The sequence below is a fragment of the Melospiza georgiana genome, chromosome 21 (genome assembly GCF_028018845.1).
Source record: "Melospiza georgiana isolate bMelGeo1 chromosome 21, bMelGeo1.pri, whole genome shotgun sequence".
Lineage (NCBI taxonomy): Eukaryota > Metazoa > Chordata > Aves > Passeriformes > Passerellidae > Melospiza > Melospiza georgiana.
The window spans coordinates 8,388,648-8,403,320 of NC_080450.1; the positions used below are offsets into that span (position 1 = coordinate 8,388,648).

Here is a 14,673-nt window from a genome sequence, read left to right on the forward strand (position 1 = left end):
GGGCGGGGGGGGGAGGGGGAGCGCGGCACTTCCTGTTGGCGGCCAGCGCGGGAGGGGGCGCGCGCGGAGCCGCCCCGCGGTCTCGCGCTGCCTGGCGGGGCTCTGTCAGTCAGCGACAAAATGGCCGCGGCGGCGGCAGCGGCGGCAGCGGCTCCTCTGCTCCCCAGGGCGGCACCGGCGGCAGCGGCGGCGCGGAGGAGCGGGGGACCGGCCCGGCGGCACTGAGCCCGGCACCGCCTGCCCTGCGAGCGGACGAGGCGAGAGCGAGCGGGAGAGACGGCGAGCGACGCTGCGTTCCCTCCCCCCTCCCCTTCAGCACCCCGGCGGACCGACCGACCCTGCCCGAGGCGCTGCTGCGGCTCCCCGGGGACACGCCGCCGCCTCGGCTGCCCCGCTCCCCGCCGGTCCCTGCCGGATCCCTGCGGAGCGCACGGAGAGAGCCGCGGGATCGCCCCGCTCCCGCCTGCCCGCGGATCCCGCTGCGAGCCAGGCACACAGACTGTCGGGTTTCCCCGCTCCCTCCTCCCTCCGTGAAAGACTTTGCTGGATCCTCCTCCCCGGATCCCCTCCCCGCGCTCGCTCCTTCCTGCGGGAGCGGCTGCCGGATCCTCCTCCCGCCGCGGATCGCCCGCGGGGTCCCTGCGGAGCCGCGGACCCTCCTCCCCTGGCAGAGCCTCCGCTGGATCCTCCGCCCCCCCGGAGCTCCCGGCGGGATCCTCCTCCTGCCCGCAGCCCCATGTGAGACTCCGCAGCCCCCGTGCCTCCGCCGTGCTCTTTCAGTTGGTTTTTTTTTTTTTTTATTGTTTTTTTCCACCCCCTCCTCCTTTTATTTTGAAGGGGGGATCCATCTTAAAACTCTTTTTCTGGATCCCGGTTTCTCTCTTTTTGATTTGCACTTTTTGAAAAACCCTCAGATGCTCCTCCATGTGGACTGAGAACCCATCAAGACACACACACGAGAACTCATCCCGATCAACTCCAAATCCTGGCTTTCCGTGGGTTTTGCTGCAACACATGAAAGCAAACTTGTATTTAAGACACACTCGTGCAGAAATTTAGCTGGGGACTTGAACGTGTATTTTGTCTTGGTTTCTTGGTCTTGGTTATTTTTTTGTTGTTTTATTTTTCTTTTATTTTTTTTAAAATTTTGCTTCACTGGAAATCAAAAGCTTGTTTTGGAATTGGACCTGCTTTTGCTGCACTTCTCCTCTGGGCTGGATAACACTGAAGCTCTTTGCTTTTCTACTTGGATAGTGTTTTCCTGTTGATCTGTTGGGTTTTTTTCATCTCCTGTGTGGCAGACTTTTTTTTTTTTTTTTTTCCCTGAGGGGGGTAAACAAACGACGACAAAACAACAAAAAACTTAATTTTTTTGGCCGTGTGAGATTTTTTTCGTATTCATATTCGTGAAATTACGGGTACACTTACAAAAAAATTGAAAAAAAAAAAAAAGAAGCATTAAAAATAAGAAAGGAACACGTCAGAGAGACCCCTACACGGTAGACAAAATACTCACTTGTTTCCTTACAGCAAGACTGAATCGAAAGCTGCCAAAGAGCCCCATAAAGAAAAGACTAAAAGGTAAGAAGGGGTAAGAGCATCTCTTAATCCGGGCACGGTAGAAGTTAGCAGGGGAAGAGACCTGCAAAGCCGGTGCATTGCTCCTTTTTCACAAGTCTAAACTAGATTATTATTATTTTTAAACTGTTTAATAGTCAGCGAAGCAAGAAACACCCCAGAACATTTCAAAATCTTTTATTTTTATACGATTTTTTAAAAATGCGAGCAACCTGCGGATATTTTTTTAATGGTAGAATTAACTGGGTGTTTTTTCTGTGTCCGGAATCGCTGTTTCTCCCCGCACAGCGAGCAGAAAGTGCCATTTGTGAGCGTGTTGTGCCATTCAGACATGACATGAAGGCAGCTCCTGCTGCAAGGCACGGCCGTGTGCTCTTGCTTTAGAACTTACACGTGTGAAAATTATCGCACAGCGCCTTGGAAATGATCCCAGGGCTGGAAAATTGTGGGCATGGCCAGCATTGCTGCCCTGTGGGCGAGCACATGAGCTCCAGCTTTGTCCTTCATGGCTGCTTTCTCTTAAAAGTTCAAATACCTAGCTTTGGGTTATTTTTCCTCTTTTTCCCCCGCGTAATGAGATTGTGAGGATCCGCAGTAATTTTCTCCTGAGTGTTCACAGAGAGATCTTCGTCTAAACCTGGAATGTCCAGGGGGAGAGAGAATAGTAAACAGAGTTTTATTCCTTTAACTGCGACGCAGAAGGGTAGGAAAATGGGGAGGGCTCAGTTGTTAACCTGAGAAATCTTGAAACACTGGAAGTTTATTAATTGTTCGAGGCTTCTTTGTTTGTATCACAAGTTTGTGTCAAAGGTTAATCTTCTTAATATGTAATTAGTTGAAGGTTCAATTATGGGATTTATTGAACTCAATTGGGTTCCCCCCCCCCCTCTTTTCCCATTAAAAATAATACTGCAGGTCTTTGTGACTAGTTTATTTTCTGCTACAACTCGAGTGTATCTGCGAGATGAGATTTATTCAATTATTCTAACAGCCAGTTTAAATTTAGAAATAATCTTTGGGACGTCATACCCATGTCTGTTGCATATTTTTCCTTCTCGTTTGCATATGTATGTATCTGGCGAATTATGCTAATTTATGTACAGAAATTTGCTGTGGACATTAGGCCGGTTAAGGTAATTAAAATTCCAATAAATCCCGCTGTTAGTGGTGCAGAGCTTTAAATCAGGTGGGTGTCGGTGGTGCTGTGGACCTGAGGACAATGCCGGAGCGGAGGAGCAGGAGAACATCTGCACTGCTGCTGGGTGCACTGGGAGAGCCAAGCACGGCTTCCGGATCCTGCCCTCCTTCCCTGCGGTGGGTGGGGGTTTTTTTGGATTTTTTTTTTTTTGGATTCCCCAGCAAATTTAAATGAGAATTTAAATGGAGTTTCCTCTCAGATATTACATTAAAAAAAAAAATAATTTCGAGAAGGTACACACGGGTTCTCACTGCTTCCCCTGGTGTTTTCCAAGGAAATAGGAGGTGACTTGCAACCTGTGCTTAGCATATCACAGAGTTTCCTTCCCGCAGTTCCTGGGCTTCAGGAATCCCTAGGATGTCTGGCTGGCTACTCCTGTGTGTTATTTGTGAGCTCAAAATGGTGTGTGCTGAGCAACAGCCCCCGGATGCGCTGGCGTCCCTGCTGTGGCTTCTGGAATTCTTTCCAGAAGGTGAAAGCAGCACTGTCAGCCCTGGATACCCCAGTGAGGAAGCGGCTCCAGCCTCTGGAAGCTCGGGCTGCTCTGGGGAACACTTGGTGTTTTTTGGCTGAGATTCCTCGTGGATAACGTGGCTGCTTCCGAGCCCAGGACTCAGTCTGTGAGAAAAAACCAAACCTGTAGTAAATCAGATTAATTTCAACTTTTTTTAGGGAAAACGAGTGCTTCAGGGCAGCAGCAGTAGTTTAATAATGCCTTGTGTGGCTTTGTCCTTATCTTCAAAGGGGAACGGATCATTTCTGAGTGGAAGTGATCTGCCTGGCTGCCTGAGATGAGGAGGGTTCATTGCAATCCAGCCCCCGGAGAGCAGGTGCTGCCACGGGGAAAACTGCTGCAGCCAGCACTTGCTCCAGGGGGAAAGGGGTGGGCATAAGTAGGGGCTCATTTTAGCCAATATTTTGTACTTTTGTCTAATGGTTTTGTTCATAGCAATGAAAGAAACAAGACAAACCTTTTATTGAGAGCTCCTGTGGATTGCAGCAGGATATATTCATTTTTCTGTTCTATGTGTGGATTCCCATATTGACAGATTTAAGTCTGGGATCCATCAGCCTAGGAGATGTTGTGTGTGTGCTGTACATCAGCTTTGCAGCACATGGATTATTTTGGGGCTGTCAGCGGTGCAGGTTGCCAGTCCCAGTGCTGGGAATGTCCTTGTGGGCAGCCTTGGGCTGTGCCATTTCCCCGCTGGCCACAGCACAGTGGAGTTTGCTCTGGGACACTGCCCTTGGGCTAAAAACCGTGTGGGGACTTGGGGGTTCACTCTCAGCCATGGAATCTTGGCTTCCTCCAAAATCTGTCTCTGATCGTCTGCGAGTGGATGGGTTTGCCCATTTGCAAAGCCTGCTGGATTTGATGAGATCAATGAAAACCCCACCTCCGCCTTAATTTCTGGTTTCTTCTCCAGGATTTGCCTTTTCTAATAACAGCTCGCACTCTGCTTTTAATAAGTTGAGGTCTCTCACTGATGTTTGTAGGAAGTAAGGTAATTCTGTACTTTTTCTTGAAAGAGGTTTTTAAGACTTTGAAAATAATGGGATGAAATTTCCTTAAAATAAGAAAAAGAATTGGGCATAAGACTATTTTAATCTGAAGATTCTTTGTTGAAGCTCTCAAAGCTCTTATGTTCCATACCTTGCCCAGTATGGACTAACAATAAAACAAGATCGAGTGAAAGGTTTTGTCAAGCAGGGGTTTATAATCTTGTGTAGTCAAGCAAACTGTTGCTGAGTGGCAGTCTTATGGAGAGCATAGCCTTAAATTAATCTAGGAATAAACCCGCTTATTTTTCAGTTTTTCATTCACTTCATTCAGAAAGGCCAGGAATTTTATTGACAGAGTTACTGCCTGCTGTTCACTCTAAATGACCGGGACCTCTGCAGCCCCTTCAGATGCTCCGTGCCATGGAGACTCCTTTTCTCTTTCACGTTACATTTATTAAAAGCCCAATGGCAGCGTTTACTTTCAGTTTTAGCTGTGAAGACTTAACCAAGAGCGGGGGATGTGGGAACGGGTAATATGTTAACTTAGCAGCTGGCCTCGCCGAGATAAACATGCGCTTTTCCAAATGCTGTCATCTGGCCCCTTTCCAAAACAAGCTGAAGGAGGAGGTCAGGGGTGGAGCCATCCCCTGCTTCAGTAAAAAGAGGCTTTCATTTGGAAAGAATTGCCAGATCGTATTGACTAAAAGAACTGCAGATTTTAAATAAAATGACCAAACCTTTCCTGAGTAAATCAAATGGTCTCTCTTGATGGCTTAAATTTAAGTGCCTTGTTACAGTGCTGCTTCTCTTTAAAGGTTCAGCAGCTTCAGTGCAGAGTGCATATTTCTGCATTTTTTTTAAAAAAATCAGTGTTTTATGTAAGACTTTGAACACGACAACTGATAAAAAATGTATCATCTTTGGTAACAGTAAGAGACCTGCAACACAAAAGTGCTATTGTTTTAATTGTTTAAAATTCAGATTACAAGATAATGGTAATACCATTAGAAGGTTTCCCCTTGGCCTGGAAGCTGCAGGTAGGAGTGTGTCGATCCCTCAGTATTAAAGATGAATGATAAGGAAACCTCTTAAATGCCTGTGACGCTGCAGTCTAGCCAATTTAGGATCAGCTGATGCCTTCTAGTGATAATGGCTTGAGGTTTTCAGCTGTATTATGAAGATATCAGCCAGGGCAAATAGTGTTTAGAAGAGAAGTATACTTTATTGAATGGGGAGATGATCTAGAAGTGACAGTAAATTGCATTACTAAATGATCTATGTGCTCTGTGCCGTCTCTTCACTGGCAAATGGTGTTGGTAAAATGAAAGATGGTTATTCTTAATGTATGAAAGCAGTGGAATCAAAGTATTATTTGATCTCCCTTTAGGAATCTGTGCTAGTTAGGAAAATTGTCAACTGAAAGCATGGCTCAGTTGTACATCTTAAATACCAGAAGGAGATGTGCTTGGGCTTATTTTATCATTACTTAATCATGGTTAACTTCGCTGTGGATTCCCAAATACAGTTACAACTGTGTTTTCTGAAACTTCATTGTGCTCCTTCCTGCCTTGTCACTAATATGTTTTAAAATCTGCCACCCAAGGTACAAATGTGTGGATTTGATCATAAAGAAACTGGCACCGAGCAGTCCCTGGGCTCTTTGAGGTCGTGTCAAAGATGGTGGAAAACCCAGCACTACTCTAAAACATGCATCTGATTCTTTTGTCTTATTTTTGAAGAGAGTAGCATGTCTGTCTCTTCCTCCCAATAAAAAGGCTTCTGTCACTGAAGGCAGCTGTAAAATCACTGGCTGTTCTTGCATCTCGAGGTTCAGGGTACCGGGCAAATCCGAGTGAGTTTTGGTCTCAGCCCTGGGTGTGAATCAGCGCTGTAATTTTTCAGCACTGAGGTCTCGAACGTAGTTGTAATTCAAGTTCATAAAATATTAGAAGCCCTGGCAGTCCTGAGGTCTGGTTTCTGGAGCTCTTCCCCGTGGGTTTGCAGCCAGGGATGGCTGAGAGGGGGAACAGTTATCTGTGCTGCAGCAGTGATGGTTTATGGCTGGGTGCCCAGATTGTCTGGCTTTGCACACAGCTTTATAGTTTGCCTTTGAGGGCTGTGGAGGAGGTGGAAGTCATTTGTAATAAACAGCTATCTGCAGCCTGCTTTTTCTGGGGTTTGAAATGTACAGCCATTTAAAAAATTGCAAACCAGATGTACATTTACTTAGATTTCAGTCCGGAGCCTCTATGTTTTAGGGACTTGGTTATGAGAAATGATAACAATTGCTTACTGCTTTGTATTGAAAATACCTAATATTTATCCCTTGGATGTTTGTGCGGTTTTTTTAAGCTCTGCATTGCTAGACAATAAGATTTTTCAGGTGGGTTTTTTTTTTGGTGTGTTTTTTTTTTTTTTATTTGAGAGAAAAATTGACTTGTCAAATCGGTTGGCATCCTTTGTGGTAATTAAGCCCCAGAGAAAAAATATGTTTATATATCTCAAAATAGTTATCATGCAGCTACCAGCTATAGGCTCATTTAGGAAAAGATAACAGCCACCCCCCCTTCCACAGCAAGGAAAACAACCACCCTGGGCTATGTTTAGTTGCTGCCCATGGGTGTTTTCAGAGGGAGATCCATTCCTCCCTCTATTTCTCTCCCCCAGCTCCTTGTTCTGGGGTCTGTGGTGTTTTCCCATGCTGATTTTCTGTAGGGATGGTGCTGCTGCCTTTGTTACAGTGTTGCCCAAGAGGAGTCTCTTAGAATGGCATTACCTGATTTTTCTTGGTTGTGCTCTTTTCCTTCCTATTCCTTTCTTCCCTTCCCGTGCTCTGTATGCACAAAGTTTACAGTTTTCTCTCATCCTGCATTTCCAGAGCTTCCCCGTGGGAAGTGGGAGAGCTGTTTGTTTTGGTGAAGGGATGGGGAGTGCTTGCTGCGGCTTGAACACATTCTGGGTGGTCAGTGTGTCTGTCCACAGATCGATTGTTAGTCCAGGCTGACTTCTGCCAAGTCTATTTTAAGCTCAGCCAGATATCTGTGTTGTGTCAGTTTGATTTCAGTCCTGCTCAAGCCTCCGACTCTCAGGTCTTTGAGTTCTTCAGAATTCCAAAGTGTTTTCATGGCTGATGCTCGCCTCATTCATTGGTGCTGACAATGGAGATCCTTGTTTTTAAACAGTGGCTGGTTACTGGTAAACAAAAGAGCATCAGCCCAGTGCTTTAACACAAACCGTTCTAGAAAAAAGGAGCAGTTCAGGGAGAATGCCAAGGGAAAAAAATAAATAAAAATCAGCTGTACAGATGCATAATGTGCTGACTGCCATTTTCCTGTGTTCCTACAAGGTCATTCATAGACCGTGGAAGGTGCTCTTGGTGGTGTTTGTAATGTTTTTGCTTGAACACAGTGTATGTTCACAGTAGCCTTGAGGATGATCCTGCACATGAAATATGGAGCTAAAAACTTCAGTAGCACTGCAGGCATAACCTAATGGGGGTGTGTGTAAACCAAGTAAATCACTACTTACACTACACAGTGTGTTACCAAAGGCAGGAGCAGGATTCCTCATTATCTCTCTGCTAACATCGTTCTGTCCATCTGCAGGTCTCAACTTTCCTCTTCTCTCAGTGTTTTTAGTTGCACTTACCAAGTGCCCAAACTTAACAGAAGAGAATTGCTCCCAGTGTTTGTATTGTCTGAGTTTTTACCACATCGTCAGCTTTCAAATGGGTGCTACCCTGAAATTCTTTCTCTTACAAAAGATGCTCCATCTCTGCAAATTGAATCATCCTTATCTCCTTCTGGTGGAATGCTGTAAGTGCCCAGTACTCATTCCTGTTTTGTGATGCAGAAGAAATTGCTCTTAGTTAAAAATAACCTGTTGGCATACATGTGCTGTTCACATCTTCCTGCCTGTGAAATTATTTGGTTTCTCTTTGCTGATGTAAACTATAATGAAGTATATGTTTATCTTGAATCTTTCAAAAATAAATTAATATGGGGAATGCAACATCTTCTGATAAGGAAGGAGGAGAGCCTAGTGGTAGCAAACTAAATGCTATTTATTGTTTTCTAGTATGATCATTATAAAAGATGTCTGATCCAGGTGTGGAGCTAAATTTGGTGTCTCACAGCAATAGAACTGCTGCTGTTGAGAAGCAGTCTCTGTATAAATAGCTCTGTTTCAGGTGAAAGATTTATTATCTAGGTGGAGTTTGGTGAATGTGGTGAATTTTTACTATTTTTATTCTTCTAATCAATCTCAGAGAATCAACTCCTTCACTTGAGAAAAGAATGGTCCAAATAAGTCTCATTACACCAACAGTGCATTAGAGATGTCAGTGTTTATACTCTGCCACCACATTTACATGTATTAATTGAATAAAGCAGAGGTTGGCTTAGTGGATGGATGTTTACGTAATGATTTGCCTAAAAAAAAAAAACCTTTAATTTTTTCTTAGAAATCCTCTCCCTTAACTTTAATTTTTTCTTACATTTGTGAGAATGAAATGTACTTCACAGATCTCTGGGTGAAATACTGCAGTGATGACAAAACTCATTGCTTGTGAAACCAACAACCCAGACTGATAAAATCTTTTTTATCTGGGTGATATTGCAGCACTGATAGTCCACCTGCGCTGAAATTGTGCTTCCATCCTGCCCCATCCCCAGTCCCTCAGCATCCAGACAAGCAAAAGCTGCTTTTTCTGGGATTCTGGCTGCATCTACTGATCAGATAAAATACTTGGAGACATATTGGATATATTTCTGAGAATATTTGCTCCCCTGGGCATTTCATGCACTAAATGAAGGCATAAAATAGTTATTACTAAGATCATAATTGACCATAAATTGATTTCCAAAGTGGTATTTACTGCAACTAGTTTTCCTGTCCTGGAAGATCATTTATGGCTATTTCCTTTGCCCATCTCTCCCCCACCCTGCCTCTCCTCCCCCGTGGAGCTGCTATTCATTTGCTAAGTTGAAAAATGCATGATGGCCCATTCTGATGCTGGGTCTGATATTCTAATTTATGCTTTTAGTATGGAAAGTGAGGAGAGGAGCAGAGAAGTTGGTTTCCATTAAGCACAAGTTTTAAGGATTACCCTTTCAGCACCGCGGGGCTAATCTTTTAAACTCTGGTAGGTTTGTGGAAGGAAAGGTGGTTGGATTATGCTGTTTCCTTTATTTTGGATGACAGGATAAATCTTGAACTGAATCCAGTTTCCAGCCTAAAGATAGGTACAGAGTTATCGTTTCTTATCTTACTCAAATTATGCTGCCATCTTAATTTTCAAAACAGTCTTGCAGCTGAAGATGCAGTGGAACAAAAACTTAAAAGCTTTAGAAAGTATTTTCTTTAAGTTAAATGACATTATTAGGGTGAACAGTGTGTTTTGATTTTTGCAGTGAAATACAAGGAGTGTATAAAGTGCACAGACCAAGTAGATTTTCTTCATTTGTGTTTAAACTTTCAGAAATTCGCAGTGCACAACTTTTAGTACAGTTTATTAGTCTATAGTGTGTTTTGTCTTCCTTGACTCGGATCAAATTTGGTGTTAACCTCCTGCCGAGAATTCCAGGACCCCTGACATTTTATTGTGACTCTTGATTAGCTCACCAGGGTTCCTGCTAAGAATTCTTCTTTCATTCATTTGATAAATTGAATTCCCTATTCACAGTGCCTTTAAATAGAATGGTATTTGGAAAACTTGAAGACAACAGCTTGAATGTTCAATGAGCTCACTCAGCAAATTTAAAAATGCAGCAGAAGGAAATTATGGGTTTGTGTATTCTGAAATCTTCTAAAAGAATAAACATATTACAAAAAGTTAGATCTCCATCCTCAGATTTGCTTTGAGTGTATTTCCCATTTGGTTTCTAAGACAAGGAGGTTTTTTTGACATCTCTTTTCCCTTTTTCATCTTGTTTAGCTCGTTGTGTCAGCAGCTGTGCATTCAGCTTGCCTGTGCCCGTGGGAGCAGGTGTGGTGAGGTGTCACAGCACAGAGGGACAGAGGGACTTCAGCTTCCCAAGGCAGTGTGGGGAGAGAGCACCTCATCCTGCCCACCCTGGGCTCTGCAGCATGAGGAGCAGTGTCCTTATTTTTCTTCTGATTGTAGATTTTGGGACATCCCTTCCCTGTGGGGCTGCTGTCCTGTGATTCCCCCACCCAGTGCCCTGCATCTCACCCACCTGTGCCCCCAAGGTGACACCTGGAGGTCTCAGTGCTGTGGTAACAGAGGCTCACCCCCTCTCTTCCTAGAGATTGGCTTCTACAGCTTCTGCCACACATCTAGGAAATTATTTTAATGTCACAGGACAGCCCAGGCTGGAGGGGACCTCAGGTCATCTCAGCTGGGCAGATGAGTGTTCGGCTCGGGTGACACGTGTGTGTCAGGTCCCTGCTGCTGTGCTGTTTTATTCCTGGAGCTGCCTGGTGCACTGTCCCTGCCTGTGGCTGCAATGAGGGCAGTGTGTGTGCATTTTTCCACTCTGCCTCAGGGGAGGTGTTGCTCACCTTCCTGGGCCTGTGTCATCACACTGAGCCACTCATGAAGGTGGACACCCAATGGAGCTGTGGCTGCTGTAAGCTGGGGGTCTTTTGCTGAAGGTGTTAACATCACCTTATTCCCAGAATAATCACAAGGGCAGCACCACAAACCCTGGCTTCAGGGTAAATTCTCTTTCCTTTTTTTGATGCTGTGAGTTGTGTTGTCCACCCCACCTGTGTGACAGCACCAACCTGGTCTTCAGCTCTGGCAATAAATAAGTTCACTGTGCTTTCACCTGCTGCTGACAAAGTGATTTGGCTCAGAAATAATTGAGCACTGGCACCTAGCTGTGATGGAAGGGGGAAAGGAGGATTAGGTGGAAATCCTTAGAGGTAAAATGGTGCATCATTGTAGTAACACAAAGTTGATTTTCAGGTTTTTTTCAATGGAGGAGCATGAAGGCTTAGCTTTGCTTGCTGGAGGGCTCTGAGGGTTCACTGCACAGTGCTCCCAGCTGTGGCCTGTCCCTCCTGACCCCGTTGTCCCTTCAGGATGACAGGTGACTGACTGGCTCCAGCAGCCTCCCTCCCTGGGAATGGCAAAACATCCTGTGGAGCTGCTGCTCCTGTTCCAATTTCCTGGCCTCCTACATTGCAGTCTCTCTGTGCAGCTGCCCCAGGAAGCAGAGCTCCTCTAAATTGTTCTTGGAGTTCAGCTGCATAGAGCCAGCAGCTTGTCTGTGGCTCCTGGGTCAGCTAAAGGGTGACACTTGGTCACTGAGGGGGACTGGCACAGGGCTCTCATCTTCTGAAGTATTTCCAGAAACCAAAATAGCCAGCAGTATCTGGAGAGACAAACATGCTGTGCTCTTGCTGAGCTGCTGGATTCCAAAGCTGTTTTCCTTTGTGCATTATGTCCCAGGAAGATTTGGGACGAGCTGTGGAGCAGATGCCAGATCAACTGCTGGTAGCTATCATCAGGCCTGGGAGGGAATGGAAATCTGGTTATCTGCACCCTTCACTGTGTGGAGCTTAATTTTTCCATCACTCTGTGTTTGCTGGGGGAGGAGAGTTGTTTTTCAGAGCGTGTTCCTTGCTGTTTGTAGCCTGCTTTCAGTGATGAATTTAAGGCAAGCTTTTTTTTGGGCATGTGGGGCTTTTTTACTTTTGGTGCTTGCATAGCATGAGCGGTGCCCGTGAGCTGTGGTGTTGTCAGCAGATTGAGGTAGTAAATTCTGGTATGGTTCATGCCTGAAATGTGCAAATGGCTGAGGTTTGGTGTAGAACTGGGTGCTAGAATTGCCCATGGCCACATTTACCTATAACTCCTTGATCTGCTCCATATTGGAGCTTGTGTGAGCACTAATATCCCTGCACTGTGGAGAGCAGCACTCCCACAGGAGCGGGGATGGACCTGTGTGCTGGCATCCCTGTGGGATTACCTACATGAATCTCTTCATTTGGATTGCAACTCCATGATTGATCAGCTGATTGTCCCCACTTGCTGTGCTTTGATTGGTGTCATGTGTCGTGGAGTGCAGTTCTCAGATGCCTTTTAAATCAAATGTCACTGGGTGATGAGTTCCAAGGGTGCAGTTAATGCTCTCCTGCTGCATAGGAGCAGGGATGGTGTCAGTAGGAAATCCTCTGCAGTGTCACTTTTGCTCAGTAATAAAGGGTTAACAGCACCTGCAATATTCCTGCTTTTACTCCAGTGCTCTCCTCAGCACCCATCCCTCTCAGCTAACACACCAGGAGAAACTGGAGTGTTTAACAAAACCAAAAGGAAATCTTTAGATGAACAAAAAAACAACTCCAAACCCTGCAAACGTTTGCTGGAACTTGACAGTGCTCAAATATGGGCTCTTCAAACTTCTGGTTTGCCAGTCATAGTTCATCTGCATCTTTAGTTTATAAGACTTTTTCTTCTCTGGAATTTCCCTCCTCTTCCAGTCATTGGTGATAACCAGGAGAAGCTAAAACAAGGCCAGGTTGGTGTGCTTTTGAAAAATACCTTGAATTGAATGATAGTAACTGCCTGTTCTGCTTTATTTTTGTTCTAATCTAATCTGCTTGAGTGGTTATTTACCTTATGTGCACACAAAGGAGGGTCACAGCAAGTTAACACTGGCTGAGCTGGAAACTTCCAGTGGGAGCCCAGGTCCTGCAGCTCACACCAGCTGCAGTTCTCTTTTTCTCTTCTTGGGGTCCTGCCAGGATTTTATTGCTCTTCAACCAATATTCCAGAGTGACATCTTAGAAACTCTGTGTGCTACTGAGACAGAGCATGGAACACAGACACTCTTTCTGATCCTGGAATTTCTGTTTTACACTTTGTAGGAGCAGGATTATTAATTTAATCTCTTGGACAATCTAAAATCTGCCTCTTATTTCAGCAGTTTTAATAGAATGTGTTGCTTTTCACACCATGTTCTCAGCTAATGCTGTGATGTTCTTGGTTGGTTTTGAGTGGCAGCTCCATTCTGCTCCTGCAGACTCCAGGTTTGGTGGAATTTCTGAGTGGATGCAGAAATCTGACTGCTGCCCCTGTTCAGATGAATTTTCTGTTACACATTTCAAGATAAGTTCATCAGAAACTGGAGGTAGCAAAGCCCCAGCCCACATCTGTTAGCAATGGATGATATCTTGATGTTTCAGAGGAAGCAATCTCCTGTCAAGGCAAATAATCTATTAATGAGGGTTAATTGCAGGACAGAGACATAATTGGACAGTGAGAAACCCCAAAACATGGCATCAAGGAATCATAAATTGTGGTCCAACAAAAACTCTCATTGAACTTCACTTATGACTCCCCACAGGAACAAATTTTGCACCCAGACTTTCAAATTACAGGGTGTAATTTCAATCTCTGTGCTCACAGCTGTACCTGTAACTCCTCCATAGATTTATCTTGTGCACAGGGTGTGACTGGGGGCTTTCCCCCACTAATTCCCTGGAAAGGAGATTGTAGGATTTCCCTTTGTACATGGGCAGAGGCCTCCAGTTCTTTGTCTAATTGTTTTTGTGTTTAGGAGTTGGTGTGGCCATATATCAATTTTGCTTCATAAAAAATAAATAATCTCTTCTTTTTATGTTTTTCCTCTTCTCCAAATGTATATTATAAAGATTTGATATACATTTTAATGTTGGGAGTTTTTAAAATGCTTCAGTGTGGAGGATTTTTCTTTACCTAATCCAAATCTTCTTTGTTGCAATTTAAATTCAGTGCTGCTTACCACAGCTAAAGGAGAAAGATTTTACTCCTTGCTTCTCTACCTCTGTCTTTAACACCTTTTTGAATAGCAGGGTTGCCATTTCTTTAGATTAAGTGAAGTTTTTACCAAGAGCCTGTGCTTTTTTCATTTCTTTGGTGCTGTTTTCTGGGTTTTCTCCAGCTGACCTGTGTCTCTCTTGCTGTAAAAGTCCCAAACTGGACACAGCACATCAGCTAAAGAACTTCTGACCATCTGTGGAGTGAAATCCACTGCAGCACCTGCTTTTTTGTCTCCCCAAAACTGGTGTTCTCCCACTTGTTCCCTATGCTGTATTTATATAGGATATTTCCTGCCAAACATGGTACCTTGTGCTTTTTCTCACTGATTCTCTGCCTTTTTGAGTTCATCAGGGTGTTCTGAGTATTGTCCCTCCTTAATTGTTTCCCAGCCCCATGACTTGATATATTCTAGAAACTAAGTGGACACATTTTCCCAGCAGCCAAGTGGTTCATTAAAATTTTACTGCTGGGCATGTGGCACACTGCAACAGAAATTCATCAGGTCCCTGCCTTGGGGGAGGAGTTTTGTGGGTTTTTATTGTTTTTTTTATTATTTTACATACTACTAATTTTGGTATGTACCTTAAATTACTAAATAATAGTTCTTAAAATGATTAAATAATAA

At 44.4% G+C, this 14,673-nt stretch overlaps 1 protein-coding gene across 5 annotated transcripts in view; it reads left to right on the forward strand.

Annotated features, from left to right (window-relative positions):
- Positions 1–362: 362 nt before the first annotated feature.
- The window catches only part of TNRC6C (trinucleotide repeat containing adaptor 6C), a 104,085-nt gene continuing 89,774 nt past the window's right edge, over positions 363–14,673 (forward strand). For 3 of the 5 annotated variants that reach the window (XM_058038551.1, XM_058038553.1, XM_058038552.1), the window contains exon 1: positions 372–1,581. The gene's annotated coding sequence lies outside the window, so the exon portion shown is untranslated. Of the gene's footprint in view, positions 1,582–14,673 lie in introns of all 5 variants that reach the window. The other 2 variants (XM_058038555.1, XM_058038554.1) reach the window with 2 other exon arrangements.